The 15,152-nt window shown below is 37.9% G+C and overlaps 1 protein-coding gene and 1 pseudogene across 1 annotated transcript in view; both read right to left on the bottom strand.

Annotated features, from left to right (window-relative positions):
- The window catches only part of CFAP61 (cilia and flagella associated protein 61), a 391,053-nt gene that overhangs the window by 16,120 nt on the left and 359,781 nt on the right, over positions 1-15,152 (bottom strand). The gene's annotated exons all lie outside the window — the stretch shown is intronic.
- On the bottom strand, positions 8,059-8,383 carry LOC126010784 (60S ribosomal protein L36a-like; annotated as a pseudogene).

Below are 15,152 nucleotides of genomic sequence, written 5' to 3' on the forward strand. Positions count from 1 at the left end.
TTTCACAGAAAGGTCTAGGAGGAATGTCAGGATTAGCACTGCAGTTTCACTGACATTAGATTGCAGTACTCATTCTCTTGGCCTCAAGTACAGAATACCTGCTGAATTCCAATCATCACATACATGTGCTTAGATGGACATGTGTTTAGGGGCCATCCCCTCTTAGGGATAATATATCTTTGTTTGGTTTGGGGCCACTCCTGATGATGCTCAGAGGTTACTCCTGGCTCTGCACTCAGACATTATTTCTGGAGTTATTTAGGGGACCATGTGGGATTCTGGGGATTGAATCCAGATCACCTGCATGCAAGGCAAGCACTCTCCCCACTGTACTCTTCCATTTGCTTTTCTGACTGTAGGACTCTGAGCCAGGAAGTGCTAAGCTTCATCTAGAAAATGGACAACGTTTTTGCTGAATACTGATAAAACTGCTTTTTAGCTCAAGAACTCAAGATAACACATAGCATGTAAACTTGCTAAATGATGGCTGTATTTGCATGTGTGGGTCTTATCATGTGTGCGAGACTCAACTTCTTGCCACCATCCTACCCACAGTTGCCAGTTTATGGATACATTAGTTTTCTGATTCCAAATCAGCTGCTGTGTTAGTTTAGGTGATCTATATCTTTCAGTAAATAAATTCTTTAATTGAATCATTGATTGAATCATTGTGAGATACAGTTATAAAGTTAATGATTGAGTTTCAGTACTACAATGTCCAATATCCTTTAGCTTAGGTTATGTTGAGATAGTTCTTTTTTTTTAATTTTTATTGTGAACAAAGTGAATTACGAGTCTTTCACAGTAATATTTAAGGTACATAGTGACAATAAATCAGGGGCATTCCCACCACCAGTGTTGTCCTTCCACCTCCCCTGTTCACAGCATGCATCCCATATCCCCCTCCTTAGCCACCCCTCCGGACTGCTAGTATAACTGGTTCCTTCTGTCTATAACTTGTTGTAGATTGGGTATCAATTCTGTTGTCATTGACTTTGGGTTTAGTGTTTATGTCTAATTTTTTTTGGGGTGGGGGGCTGGCCATATCCGGTGATGCTCAGGGGTTGCTCCTGGCTTTGCGCTCAGAAATTGCTCCTGCCTTGGAGGACCATATGAGATGCTGGTGATTGAACCGAAGTCAGGGATTGAACCAAAGTCTGTCCTGGGTCTGTCAAGTGCAAGGCAAATGGCCTACAGCTGTACTATTGGCTGGCCTCATACCTGATCGTTTTTTATTTTTACTCAATGATCATATGACTGTTCGGTCCTAGTACCATCCATTTATTTCCCCCTCAATTTATGAAGCAGAACAAGATGATTCAAGTTATGTGATCTGTTTGAGAAAAAAAAAGAGAAAAAAAAGAAAAGCAGAAAAAAACTGGGAGGAATCTATCTAAAGCTTATAAATATCAATTCAAAAGAGAAAGGGAGGGGCCGGTGTAGTGGTGTTAAGGTAAGGCATCTGCCTTGCAAACACTAGCCTAGGACAGATGGTGGTTCCATCCCCCTCGATCCCCCAGTGTCCCATATGGCCCCACAAGCCAGAGCGATTTCTGAGCGCATAGCCAGGAGTAACCCCTGAGCGTCAATGGGTGTGCCCCTCCCCCCAAAAAACAAAGACAAAAGAGAAAGGGAAAAAAGAAAACATAACAAAAAAACAAAACAAAAATTAAACAAAACCAGAAACTACAAAAAAAAAAAAACACAACAGCAACAACATGTTGAGATAGTTCTCTGTGACTTCTTCCAGCCCAAGTCTTCCCAAGTGTCACATAGATAAGGATTATGATCCTTATCTCAAACTGTTTCTCTCAGAATTAGATGAGACATTCTAGAAACAGGTTGTTTAATTCTGACTGAGGATAACACCTCTATGTGCACTGGGTTATTGCTGTTATTACTATTATGGTTGTTATTAGCATTAGCATAGTTGTTCTAAATTGTTCTGTTGCATATATTTGGGGAAGCAGCCTTTGGCCTAAAGCTGCAAATTTTCTCTTTAGATACTGATTTTCCTACATTTAAGAATATATGTATAAATTAATTTAGTACAGTTGTATAGGAGCAATTACTATTAGGAGAGGAAGCCACACCCAGTGGGTGGTATCCAAGGGTTGTTTCTGGCATAGTGCTCAGTTAGTGTCCAGGAACAATGAAATACCAGGGAGAGAACCCAGGGTTTCCACATGCATAGAATGAACTATGACACTTTCAACTATCTTCCTGGCCAGGGGAGCAATTAATATTAAGTTGTAATAACATTTACACAATGGAATATTATGCAGCCATCAGGAGAGATGAAGTCATGAAATTTTCCTATACATGGATGTACATGGAATCTATTATGCTGAGTGAAATAAGTCAGAAGGAGAGAGAGAGAAACACAGAATAGTCTCACTCATCTATGGGTTTAAAGAAAAATAAAAGACATTTTTGCAGTAATTCTCAGAGACAAAAAAGAAGAGGGCTGGAAGATCCAGCTGACTACATGAAGCTCACCACAAAGAGTGATGAGTGTTGTTAGAGATATTACTACAATGAGAACTATCATAACAATGTGAAAGATCAAGGGAAGTAGAAGCCTGTCTAATACATGTGTGGGTGTGGTGGGGAAGAGGGAGATTTGGGACACTGGTGGTGGGAATGTTGCACTGGTGAAGGGGGGTGCTCTTTACATGACTGAAATCATACAACTACAATCATATTTGTAATCACGGTGTTTAAATAAAGATAATTTTTAAAAAGTTGCAATAAATATAAGAGGAAATTCATGACAAACTTCTGAAATTTTGCTATCCACAATTTTGCTAATCCAAAAGACTATGGGAACATTGGAATATTATATAGGAACTGTTAAAGACCTCCACACATCTCTTTTTTCTTTGTTTTGTTTTTGGGCCACACCCAGCGTTGCTCAGGGGTTACTCCTGGCTGTCTGCTCAGAAATAGCTCCTGGCAGGCACGGGGGACCATATGGGACACCTGGATTCGAACCAACCACCTTTGGTCCTGAATCGGCTGCTTGCAAGGCAAACGCCGCTGTGCTATCTCTCCGGGCCCCATATATCTTTTTTGAGCTAAAAAAAGTTAAGTGAATTAATTGGGTGCCACACCCCACATGTTCAAGGCTTACTCCTAGTTCTGAGTTTAGGGATCATGCCTGGTGGGGCTTGGAAGGAAGATATGGGATGCCAGGATTGACCCTAGGTCAGCAACATGCAAGATAAGTGCCCTTCTCACTGTACTAGCTCTCATAGCTTTTCCCTTTTTACCCGACCCCCCCACCACATGACCCTGGTTGTTCAGAGGATTATTTATGATGATAGCCATGAAAAATGAGCTGGGTGAATGGCCATGCATCCCTAGGCCCAGCTATTTGGCTTTTCTTCTCATCTGGGTTTTTGGACTATCATGTCAAAGTAAGAAGGGTATTTTTCTTAAGTAGATATGTTTGGTTTGATTTGGTTTTTGGGCCATACCCGGTGGTGCTCAGGGGTTACTCCTGGCTGTCTGCTCAGAAATAGCTCCTAGAAGGCACAGTTGACCATATGGGACACCGGGATTCGAACCAACCACCTTTGGTCCTGAATCGGCTGCTTGCAAGGCAAATGCTGCTGTGCTATCTCTCCGGGCCCTTAAATAGATATGTAAGCCACAATTTTTATATATTTAAGAAATTTGTTTCCAACAAGAGTTGGCAAGGATGTGGAGAGAAAGGAAACTTCATAAGCTATTGATGCAGTCTTTATGGAAGTATAAAGATTTCACCAAAAACTCATAATAGCATTAGAGAGATTATACAAAGGTTATGGTCAAGGCCCTATTTTAAATCCCAGCACTATATATGCACCCCTGAGCATCGGGAATGGCACTGAGTCAGGAGTGGCCCAAAATGAAGAAAAAAACAACAACAACAACAACACCAAAAGCAAAGCAAAACAAACCTTAAAATAGACCATCTACTATATGGTAAGCAAATCTAGGTATCTATCTGAAGAAGATGAAAACACCAGTTCAAAAAGACATGTTGGGGCTGGCGAGGTGGCGCTAGAGGTAAGGTGCCTGCCTTGCAAGCACTAGTCAAGGAAGGACCACGGTTCGATCCCCAGGCATTCCATATGGTCCCCCCAAGCCAGAGGCGATTTTTGAGCATTTAGCCAGGAGTAACCCCTGAGCATAAAACGGGTGTGCCCCCCACCAAAAAAAAGACATATGTACTCCCCTTTACCCCCTTGCCACCATTACCTCCAGGAAAACTGAACAGTTAGCTACAATAACCAAGAAACAGAAACAAGTTAAGTGTCCATCAACAGAACTTAGTGAAGAAGTTGTAATACACAACCTGCTGGAAAACTATTCAACTGACAAAGACTCTTGCCATTTGTGACAATATGGTCATGGCTTGAGGGGATCCAATTAAGTGAAAGAGTCAGAAGTAGAAAGACAAGCTACAGGTGATTTCACTCAGTGTGGATCAGAGGGGAACAAACATACAGAGGAAAACCACACAAACTCATGGACTCAGATGGAAGAACTGAGGTTCTCAAGGTGAGAAGAAGAGGGAGAGAAGAGTTCAGGAGGAGTGTAAAGGACTGTATTGAAGACTCATCTTTTGCTGGCAGATACAGTGTGGTAAGGCTTAGAACACTGTAAACTTCTCGACTTAAAACATGTACAGTGGGGCTGGAGCAATAGCATAGTACAGTGGACACAGCTGACACAGGTTGGATCCTTGGCATCTCACATGATCCCCAAGCATGCCAGGAGTAACTTCTGAGTGCAAAGCCAGGAGCAACCCCTGAGTACGGCCAGGTGTGGCCCCAAAAATCCAAACAAACAAAAATTCCATTTACAGTAATATAAACTGATGCTCTCTCAAGAAATAAGATAAAAAATGGTTTTTCTTTCAGTTTTACATGAAGTTAAATTCTGACATGCATTAAACTCTAGTATGGTTAGGAGGGAGGGATGTCTGCCTAGGCATTCTCTCTGACAGGGTCTGCCTGGGGCAGCCTTTCCTAGAGATGCCTGGATGTAGTGCTGGGTGTGCTGGAGCCCAATGGTGAGCTCTAAGTATCTTCCCTTTATTTCATCTCTGGCATTTCTTGGCACATCACTGGTTTATTAGGGGCTGCATTAATTGAATTTGTCCAATAAATTGAGGTCCTTGGAAGTGGTCCAGCTATTTACATTGATTTGTTATATGAATTCAGGAATTAAGAGTATGAAGCCAGGTTAGCATTTAATTTCTGCAGAAAAAGCAAAGCTCTTAGTGGTTCAGCCTCCCTTCCCAGTTCTCTCATCTTATTCTGCTTCTTGCTTCATAAAAAGCACAACCATTTTCCTTTAATTAAGTTGTGGAGAGCATGGGCTAGCATTAGGCCACTCAGCCTTCTTCTCCGCCCTTGCCATTTCCTATCTATTTTCTGTAGAAGAAAAACCATGGAACTCTGCACACAGAAACCATCTCACATCTGAGAAGGGGGAGGGGACAAAGGGACCAGGTGGAATTACCTTTTGTGAGACTGAAGCCTCAAGTACCAGAAAGCAAGAGATTTCACCGCCTTTGCTTATTATGGATATTTTGCTGCTTTTATTCCTTTGGGCCAAATGAATTGCTCTTTGAATTTTAAGAGTGCTCACTTTGGCAGCACATTTACAAAGTATTAAAGGTGCTTAACAGAACTACTTCTAGAATACATCATACCCAGCACATTTAATGTTATGTTTGAGGTAATTTAATAATTAATACAGGTTTAAAAATCATTCTCATTTATAACAAGCTTTATAGTAGAGAGTTTATGTATTTTTTTACAAATATTTTATAGCCATAATGATATCCTATAAATGGATGCATCACTTTCTTTGGCAGTCTTTATTTTCAGGGTTGTAGTTTCTGAAAATAAAGCATTAAAATCCAACTCATATTTCTACTTACTTCTCCCAAACACAATAATGAGGCTAATAAATTAGAGCCAAAAGAACAGTATAGTTTCTTATAATGGACTATAACCTAACAACCTAAGTCCATAGTGAAGTGAAAAATAAAAAGTAGGAAAAAAAATCAGCCATTTTAAATAAATGCTCAGTAAAAAAAATGTTCATTAATAAAGTAGAATATAGAGTAGGATATAAAGTAGAATTAGAAATGAGACTTTGAACCATGATAAGGCAGCCCATTGTTATAGGTGATTATTGTGTATGGATGCTAAAACAAGTGGGAAAAATAATGATGGAAGCAGATACTTTGTTATAATATGAATGGAACTGGAGGATCTTATACTAAGTGAAGCTTTATTGGATAGTTTGAAATTGAGGGAGAAGACTCCCATACTCTTTTTTCCTAGGATTACTTTGACTATTTGTGGGTAGAGGTAGAGTAGGTATTACTCCATATATCATTCAACAGTATTTGGTCTATGTCTTTTTTTTTTTTTTAAACATACATCTTTTTTAAAAAGCCTGAAGATCTCAAAAAGAAGCTTGCAGCAACTACAGTAAACTTGTTGGTTAGTTGGTTGTTGGTCCAGAGGCCCCACCCAATGGTGTCAGGTTTTACTCCTGGCTCTGTGCTCAGGGATTGCTCCTGGTGACATATGGTGACTATATATGGTGGTGGTGGTGGTGGTGACTATATATGGTGCCAAGACTTGGATGCATTTAAGGCAAGAGCTAGCCCTGAAGTCAACTTTTGATTTGGATTATAACTGACCTTCATGCACAAAAACAACATCTCAGCCCTAACATTTCCCAGAAAGATGCAGCATTTCTGGCCTTCATTTCTCCTTTATGTTCTTCCAACATAGCAGGAACTCCCCTACTTCTGTACCCAGAGGTGGGCTAGATTCCTTCTTCTCTAGATAGGTTATATGAGGATGGATTTTATTTTGTAGGATTCAATTCACATACTGTTTTCTCAGACATCTGCCTACTGATAACATCTTCCCACTTCTACCTTGCTTCTTTTTCCCATTCAACTGAAATCTTAGCCCTATAAATCTTCAAATGATCATAGTGTCCTTGTTTATAGTCTGCCTTTCTCCTTTAGAATGTCAAAACCCATAAAAGATGTAGTTTTGCAGACTTATTCAGAACTAACTCAGAACATGGCACAAAGAAGATATTTAATGTTTCTTGAATGAGAGAATGAAAGCAAATTATACCACATTTGGCCATTTGTATCTTAACTGGGAGTTCTGGTTTTATTTAATTAATTTATTTTTGTTTTTTGGGCCACACCCAGTGACACTCAGGGGTTACTCCTGGCTCAGAAATCACTCCTGGCTTGGGAGACCATACGGGCTGCTGGGGGATTACACCGCAGTCCATCCTAGGTTAGCATGTGCAAGGCAGATGCCCTACTGCTTGTGCCAGCGCTCTGGCCTTGGGAGTTCTGGTTTTAGTGAGCATAATGAAATGAACATTATATACTTCTTTTGTGATAAAGTGACAAATAGACTTATTAGGTTAGGTCAGTGATAGTCACACACTAATTCAACATTTAAATCCATATTTCTGGAGTCACGGATCTATAGGCAAGTTATACTCTTGTTCAAGATATTCAGGTGAACTCAGTGTGTTTGGCTTGATGTGGAAGGCATGAGTATATTTGGCCTAAAGTCAGGGCTACTCTGTCTTGCCAAAGGACCACTGTCATGAGAATCTGTTCCAGACACACAGTATATCCAAATATTTTTTGATAAGATGGATTTTATCATAAACAAACTGGCTTTGACTATTTAGTCTGTCTATTTATTTATTTATTTGGTTTTTGTGCCATACCCAATGATGCTCAGGGGTTACTCCTGGTTGCGCTCAGAAATCGCTCCTGGCTTGGGGGACCATATGGGACACCTGGTCGAACCATGGTCTGACCTAGGTTTAGTCCTGTGCAAGGCAAACACACTACTGCTGTTGTACCACTGCTCTTGCCCCTATGTAGTAGGTTTAAAACAGAAAGTTCATTTATTTACCCCCCCAAGGGAACTTTATTCATGATACTATATTTTTCTTCTCAAATATCAATCCATGATTTGTCTTCATAATAAAACATAGAGTTTAAAATTGGATCACTTCTCCCTTTCTCTTTTTATCTCCCCACCCCCAGTTCAAAATGCTTTTATATCTTAATGGCCAGCATTCTCTTAGGTCTGCAGTTGGGTTCAACAGACTCAAGCCTCAATACAATCTTTTTTGTAATTTTTGCCTTTTTCTGGAAAATTGGCTTAGTCTGCCCTCCATAGTCACTCTGCTCCTGACCATAATGCTGCTTCCCCTGGGCATACAGGAATCCTTGCCTTTCTTGTACTTGTGTGACTTTTTGGGGCTGATGCTTCCCTCATTTCTTACAAAATGTTTGATGGATTTTTGGTACATTCACCATGCTTGCAAGAGCAAAATCTGCAAGAAAAGGAAGGCTCTTGCCGAACCCCAGCATGTTCATTTAAAACATCAATTTGTTTTTAATATGGGTTTACTTGTCTTCTTAGTCTGCATGTTTTGGTAGGACAAGAGACATGGCTTATCAAGGGCTTTGTAGATCTGGAAAGTGCCTGAGAATAAGGCGTGTTTCCTGCCACACAGTGTGGAGTCTCATACAGATAAATTCTGACATTATTAGTACAATGTAATACATATTACATTGAAAAATGTGTGGAAAAACCTTGGGACTAACAAACATATGAAGAAGTGCTCATTGTCACGTGTGATTAGGAAAATGCAAATTGAAACAATGACATATCATCTCATGCTGGAGAAAATGACATAAATCAAAAAGTATGGAAATAGCCAGAGTTGGCAGGGTTGTGTTAAGAAAGGAATTCATATCTATTCTCAATAGAAATGTTGTCTTGTTCAGCCTTCATGGAAATATGAAGAGCTCTCCAAAAAAAAAAAATAGAAATAGAATCCCCATATGTTCCAGCACTTTTTGATATATATCTATCCCCCAAACACAAAAACATAATTCAAATGGATATATGAGCACCTATATTCATAACCTCTCTTAGTAAAATAGTTAAGATAGACAGGGAATCCAAATGCCCAGCTACAGATGAATGGGTGAAAAAATTGTGGTATATAAACAGAATGCAATGCTATGTAGTTTTAAGAATGAATGCTGTAATGAATGCTGTAACATCTATATAACTAGAGGACAAAATGCAGAGTTAAAGTCAGTCAGAAAGAAAGGGATAGGTATATAACTATCACTCCCATATGTGGGACTTACAGATACACAGCAAGGTAACAATAAAGGGCCAATGGCAATACAATGGGAGAAATGATCCACAAAACTGAGTTTGGGGATAGATGGGTTTAAAGAAAGGAGCACTGAGGAAGGGAGGGTATATTGCTTGATGGGTATGTTGTTAGATTTATATTGAGTGAGAAATCACCATTATAGAATTATAAATCAAAAAAATCTCAAATGATAAAAATATTTTTATGAAAGAAAGAATTATGTCACCTGGGTCACAAAGAAAGAGTCTCTCCAAATCAAGATTACACTCATGCCATCCATTTGGAGACATATCATTAAGTACAATGAAGTATATATTTTTCATTAGAGACATTCCAATATGACTTGTCTAAGAGAAGAAAATTCCAATGACAAGCTGCTTTAATGTTCATTGGCCCCAATTCATAAAAGAATATACTTTGAAGTCATTTATTCATTTTTTTTCTTAAAAATTTGTTTGTCTGAGGCTTGGAGATTGTACAGTGGTTATATTACCTGCCTAGCATGCCCCAATCCAGTACTACTGGGTGTGGCCCTGGACACTCTCAGTACTGCCCAGGGCACTGTAGGCCCTGAGCAGGATTCCATATTCTGACTTCTGCTGAACTGACAGCTAAGTTAGCTGAGAATCACCAGTGGGATACCCTGATCATGTCTTGGTTTTCCCCTCCTAAGCCCTCACAAAAAAGTTAGTTGGGTTTTGTCCTCCATGAAAGGCAAGAGTAGCAACTATCTCCACCAGCATTTAACATTCTAAATTAGGATTTGAAAAGCAATAACATAAGAAAAATAGGCAGAAGGAGCAGTATTAGTAAAGTATCATTTGAGGAATTCTCAAAAATGCAAGATGATGGAAATAATTTACCCAATTTAAAAAGTAGATCAAATGTTTTAAACAACAAAGGTGACAAATAAACACACAAAAAGATAGCCACACAGATTTCGTCAGGGGACAGCAGTAAAACAACCTGAAATGCCAGTACACACTGACTTGAATGACCCAAATCAAAAACACTGACATTACTGCTAGTGAGATGTGAACCAAAAAATGAACCAAAAAGGAACTTTCAGTCATTGCTGCTTGAATAGCAAAGTAGTATGGCCACTTTAGAAGACAGTTTGACTATTTAATGTGAAACTAAACAGCCTTATCACACAATCCAGGTGCTCCTTTGTACATATCCTTTGTATATATCCAAATGAGTTTTAAAAAAACATATCTACACAAAAACCTGCACACAACTGTTTAATACAGCTTTTTTCATAATTGCCCAGACTTGGCAGCAACCAAGATGCTTTTTCAATAGGCAAATGAATAGAAAAAAAATCTGTGTTACATCCAGACAATGGAATATTTTTCACAGATATAAAGGGATTAGCTATCATGTTCTGAAAAGACATGGAAGCAAATTCATATTTCTAAGTGAAAGAAGCCATTCTAAAAAGGCTATAGACTATATGTGAATTCAAGTCTATGATGTCTTGAAAAAGCAAAAGAAGGGGGAGCAGTAAAAAGATTAGTGGTTTACAAGGCTTTGGGAATAGGGAAAGAGGGATGAATCAGTATAGCACAGGACATTCTTCAGGCAGTAATGATGAATACTGGCAAATAGACATTTGTCAAGATCCAGAATACAACACACAAAAGAAACTGTAATATAAACTATTGACTTTAGTGGGAGTAGAGAAGGCATGAGAGGCTCTATTTTCAATCAGTGTTTCTGTAAACTTATATCTGCTTTTAAAAATTAGTTTACTCACTAAAACATGATATACTGAGAAATATTTGCAATGTGCTTTATAAAATTATTTATTTTATTTTATCATGAACCTTCATTAAACTCTCATAAACCAAAGAGTATAGGAAACCCAATAGAAAAAGTGGTGAAAAAAGAAATAAATAGAGACACTGAAGATATACAAGTTGGTGTCCAAGAGAGCTCAAAGGATTTGCATGTGGGAGATCAGGTTTTGGTCTCTGGAACAATATGTCCCATGAACACAGAAGAGACTGACTCTGAGTTCTAAGTGGGAACCAGCTCATGAATACTACAAGGTGGGTCCTACCTTCCAAATGCAAGCTGAAAGTGCAAGTAGTGGGACCCTGGGATGACTCAGTGACCAGAGTACCTGTTCTGGATGCTGAATGTGATCCACTGGCTTTGCTGTTTGACAGCCCCATTGCCAAAACAGAGTGTTTTAGTGAAGGTGAACACAGAAAAGACAATTATTCAAACACCAGGGCCAGCATGTGACCTCGGTGAGCAAGTATACACAAATAAACACAAAGAGTGATATTCCTGGTGATCATCAAAGCCAAGCACTGAAGTCAGTTGTATGAGCACACCACCAACCTGAACTTGTGTATGAACTTGATCATCACAATAAATGCAAAGAAAAGGGAAGCAGGGGAAAGGTACATTTTAAATCTCTCATACTCCTGAAGAATGCAAAAAGAAAAAAAACTAGATAAAAATGTATCTAGTGTTGGTGAGGATGGGGAGAAGCAAACACTCCATATACAGCTGATATGAGTACAAACTAGTATAATTTACTTTTTTTTGGTCTTGGAACACATCCAGCTCTGCTCAGGACTTATTCTCTGTTCAGTTCTCAGGGATTACTCCTGGAGGGGCTCAGAAATAATTAAAACAACTGCTAACAGAATTATAGAAAGAAATAAAGAGCAATACAATAATAGTAGGAGACTTCAACACTATTTTGTCACCTCTTGATAGATGAACCAGGCTAAAACTTAACAAGGATATACTGACTTTGAAGGAAGAAATGGAATAGGCTTTTCATATCCACAAAGCCAAACATACATTTTTTCCAGTGCACATGTGACATTCTCCATTATAGACCATATGCTAGGCCATAGGACATATCTACAGATCAAGAGAATAGAAACTATATCAACTATCTTCACAGACCATGATGTACTGAAAATAGAAGTGAATTACAAACAGAAAAAGAATAACTTCAACGCCTAAATTTTAAACAGATCACTACCAAACAATCAGTGAATAAGAGAGGAGAAAGAGGATGATCTTTCAGAATGTGTGTTCCACAGCAAAAGCAGTATTAAGAGGAAGGTTTATAGCTTTGCAAGCATTAATCAGGAAGGAAGGCCCCACTTAAATAACTTGACTGCATAGTTTAAGAAAGTGGAAAATAATCAACAAAATGATACAAAAGCAGGTAGGAGGAAAGAAATAATAAAACTTTAGAGAAGAAATTAATGAACTTGAAATAAAAAATATCCAAAAGATAATAAAATCAAGACTTGGTTCTTTGAAAAAATAAACAAGATCATCAAACCATGAGCAAAAAAGGAGAACACTAGTAAATCATACCAGACATGGTAAAGGTATTATGCCTTGCAAAGGCCAGGGTTCAGTCCCCTACACTGCATGGCCCCCACAATAATCACATTGTAAAAATCAAATGTGAAAATTGAGGAGAGTTACATATAATTTTGCAGGAGAATAAACCTAGTCTGGACTTCAGTAACCTGAGAAAATGACTTCAATCAGACTTTAGCATTCACCTCTCCACCAAAACTGCTTTTATAAAGACATAGATGTTAAATCCAGTGATATATCCACAACTGATTTGTCTCATCAGCAATTCTAGCTCATTCTCCTTAAAATACTAGCTTTATTGGACCTACAAGTCATTAGGAAAATTATCTGATAGTCTTTGAAGTTCCCTGGCTACAGCTTCTTAGGCTCTTTGATGATTTCTTCCCAATCCTGCCAAACTCTAAATGTTATTACAGCAATTTTCAAAGAAAAGTCTAAGAACTCCTGAGCCCTTTTGGAAAATTGTAAGGCCAAAATTATTTTTACTTCCATTCTCTTGTAGATTATAGAAGAATGTTCCCCAACTACATGATGTATGATATGGCATCACATAGAATGCAGAAGCAGATATGAGAATTCAGTTATCATTTTCTTTTCTTTTTTGTTTTTGGGTCACACATGGCCACACTCAGGGGTTACTCCTGGCTCTATGCTCAGAAATCTCTCCTGGCAGGCTCAGGGGACCATATGGGATGCCTGGATTTGAACCACTGACCTTCTGCATGCAAGGCAAATGCTTTACCTCCATGCAATCTCTCCAGCCCCAGAGAATTCAGTTATCTTTTATTAAAGATTAAATTAAAGAGACATTAAAGAGACTTGAAAAAAAGAAATGAAATGAGGATATCACAATAGACAATACAGAAATTCAAAAAATAATCAAAGTTACTTTGAGAATTTTTATATCAAGAAATAAAAAAAAACCTCAAAGAAATGGACACATTTCCTTTAACCTCCCAAGTTTAAACCAAGATAATTTGAGATACCTGAACAGATCTGTCACTATTGAGAGAATTGAAATAATAATTAAAAGGGTTCCTAAAAACAAAAGCCCAGGCTCAGCTGGATTCACTAATTAATTCTTTCAATTCTTTAAAGTGGACCTATTTGCCAATCCTTTTCAGGATCTTCCAGGAAATTGAAGAAACAGAAAAACTCTGTTTTTATGAAGCTAACACCATCCTGATACCATAATCAGATAGAGATGCCACAAAATAAGAGAGAATTACAGGTCAATCTTTGATGAAAACAGATGCAAAAATCCTCAAAAAAGTACTGCAAAAATCCTCAAAAAAGTACTAGCAAATAGTATCTAACAATTTATTTAAAAGATCATATAACATCACCAAGGAGGAGTCATCCTGGACATATAATCATTTCAATAGATACAGGAAAAACATTTTATTGGATCCAGTACTTATTAATGATAAAAACTCTCAATAAGATGGAAATTGAAGAAAATTTCCTCAATATAGACAAAGCCACTTATCATAAATCCAGAGAAACATTATAGTCAATGGGAAAATCTAAAAGCCTTTTCTCTAAGATGTGGTACAAGACAAGGTTGTTTAATCTCTGATAATTTCTATTCAATATACTATTGGACGTACTTACCATAGCAGTTATGCGAGAAAGAGATGTAAAATGCATTAAAATGGGTAAGGAAGAAATACAACTTCCACTATTTCTGGAAGATATAATTCCATATTTAGAAAATCCTAAAGACTCTATACAAATGCTTCCAGAAACAATAGATCTGTAAAGTAAAGTGACAGGTTACAAAATTAATATGCAAAACTCCATGGTTTCCATGGAGTTTACAAATAAAGTAAAAGAAAGAGGAATTAAAAATAATTCCCTTTCGCAATTGTGCCACAGAAAAACAAATATTCAGAGTCAACTAAAGAGGTGAAAGACCTACACAAAGAAAACTACAAAATACCGATTCAAGAAAAGCAGACACGAGAAAATAGAAGCACATCTCCTGCTCATGTATTTGGAAGACTAACATGATTAAAATGGAAATATTTCCCAAAGCACTGTACAGAATTAATTCAATCCCTATAATTATATACATAACATTTTATCAAATAAATATATCAAACACTCCTGAAATTTATATGGAACAATTACCCCCTCCTCAATAACTAAAGAAATCCTTGGGGAAAAAGATCACTTTCCCCCAACTTCAAACTGTATTCAAAGTAGTAGTCATTATAACAGTATGGTATTTGAGTAAAGACAGACCCTCAGATCAATGGAATAAACTTGAATATCACAAGACAAACCTTCAGGTATATTATTGATTGATCTTTGATAAAGAAGCAAGAAATAAGAAGTTGAGAAAGGAAAGCCTCTTTAACAAGTGATATTGGTCAGTTTCATGCAAAAAATAAATAAATAAACTGAGACCTGTATTTAATGCCATGCCCCCAAATCAAATAAAAATAGATTTAAAACCTGGATAGCAGGTCTGAAACCATAAGGTACATAGAGGAAAACATAGGCAGAAAACTCCATGACATTGAAGCTAGAGGCATTTTCAAGGA

This window comes from Suncus etruscus, chromosome 6 (assembly GCF_024139225.1).
Source record: "Suncus etruscus isolate mSunEtr1 chromosome 6, mSunEtr1.pri.cur, whole genome shotgun sequence".
Taxonomy (NCBI): Eukaryota; Metazoa; Chordata; class Mammalia; order Eulipotyphla; family Soricidae; genus Suncus; species Suncus etruscus.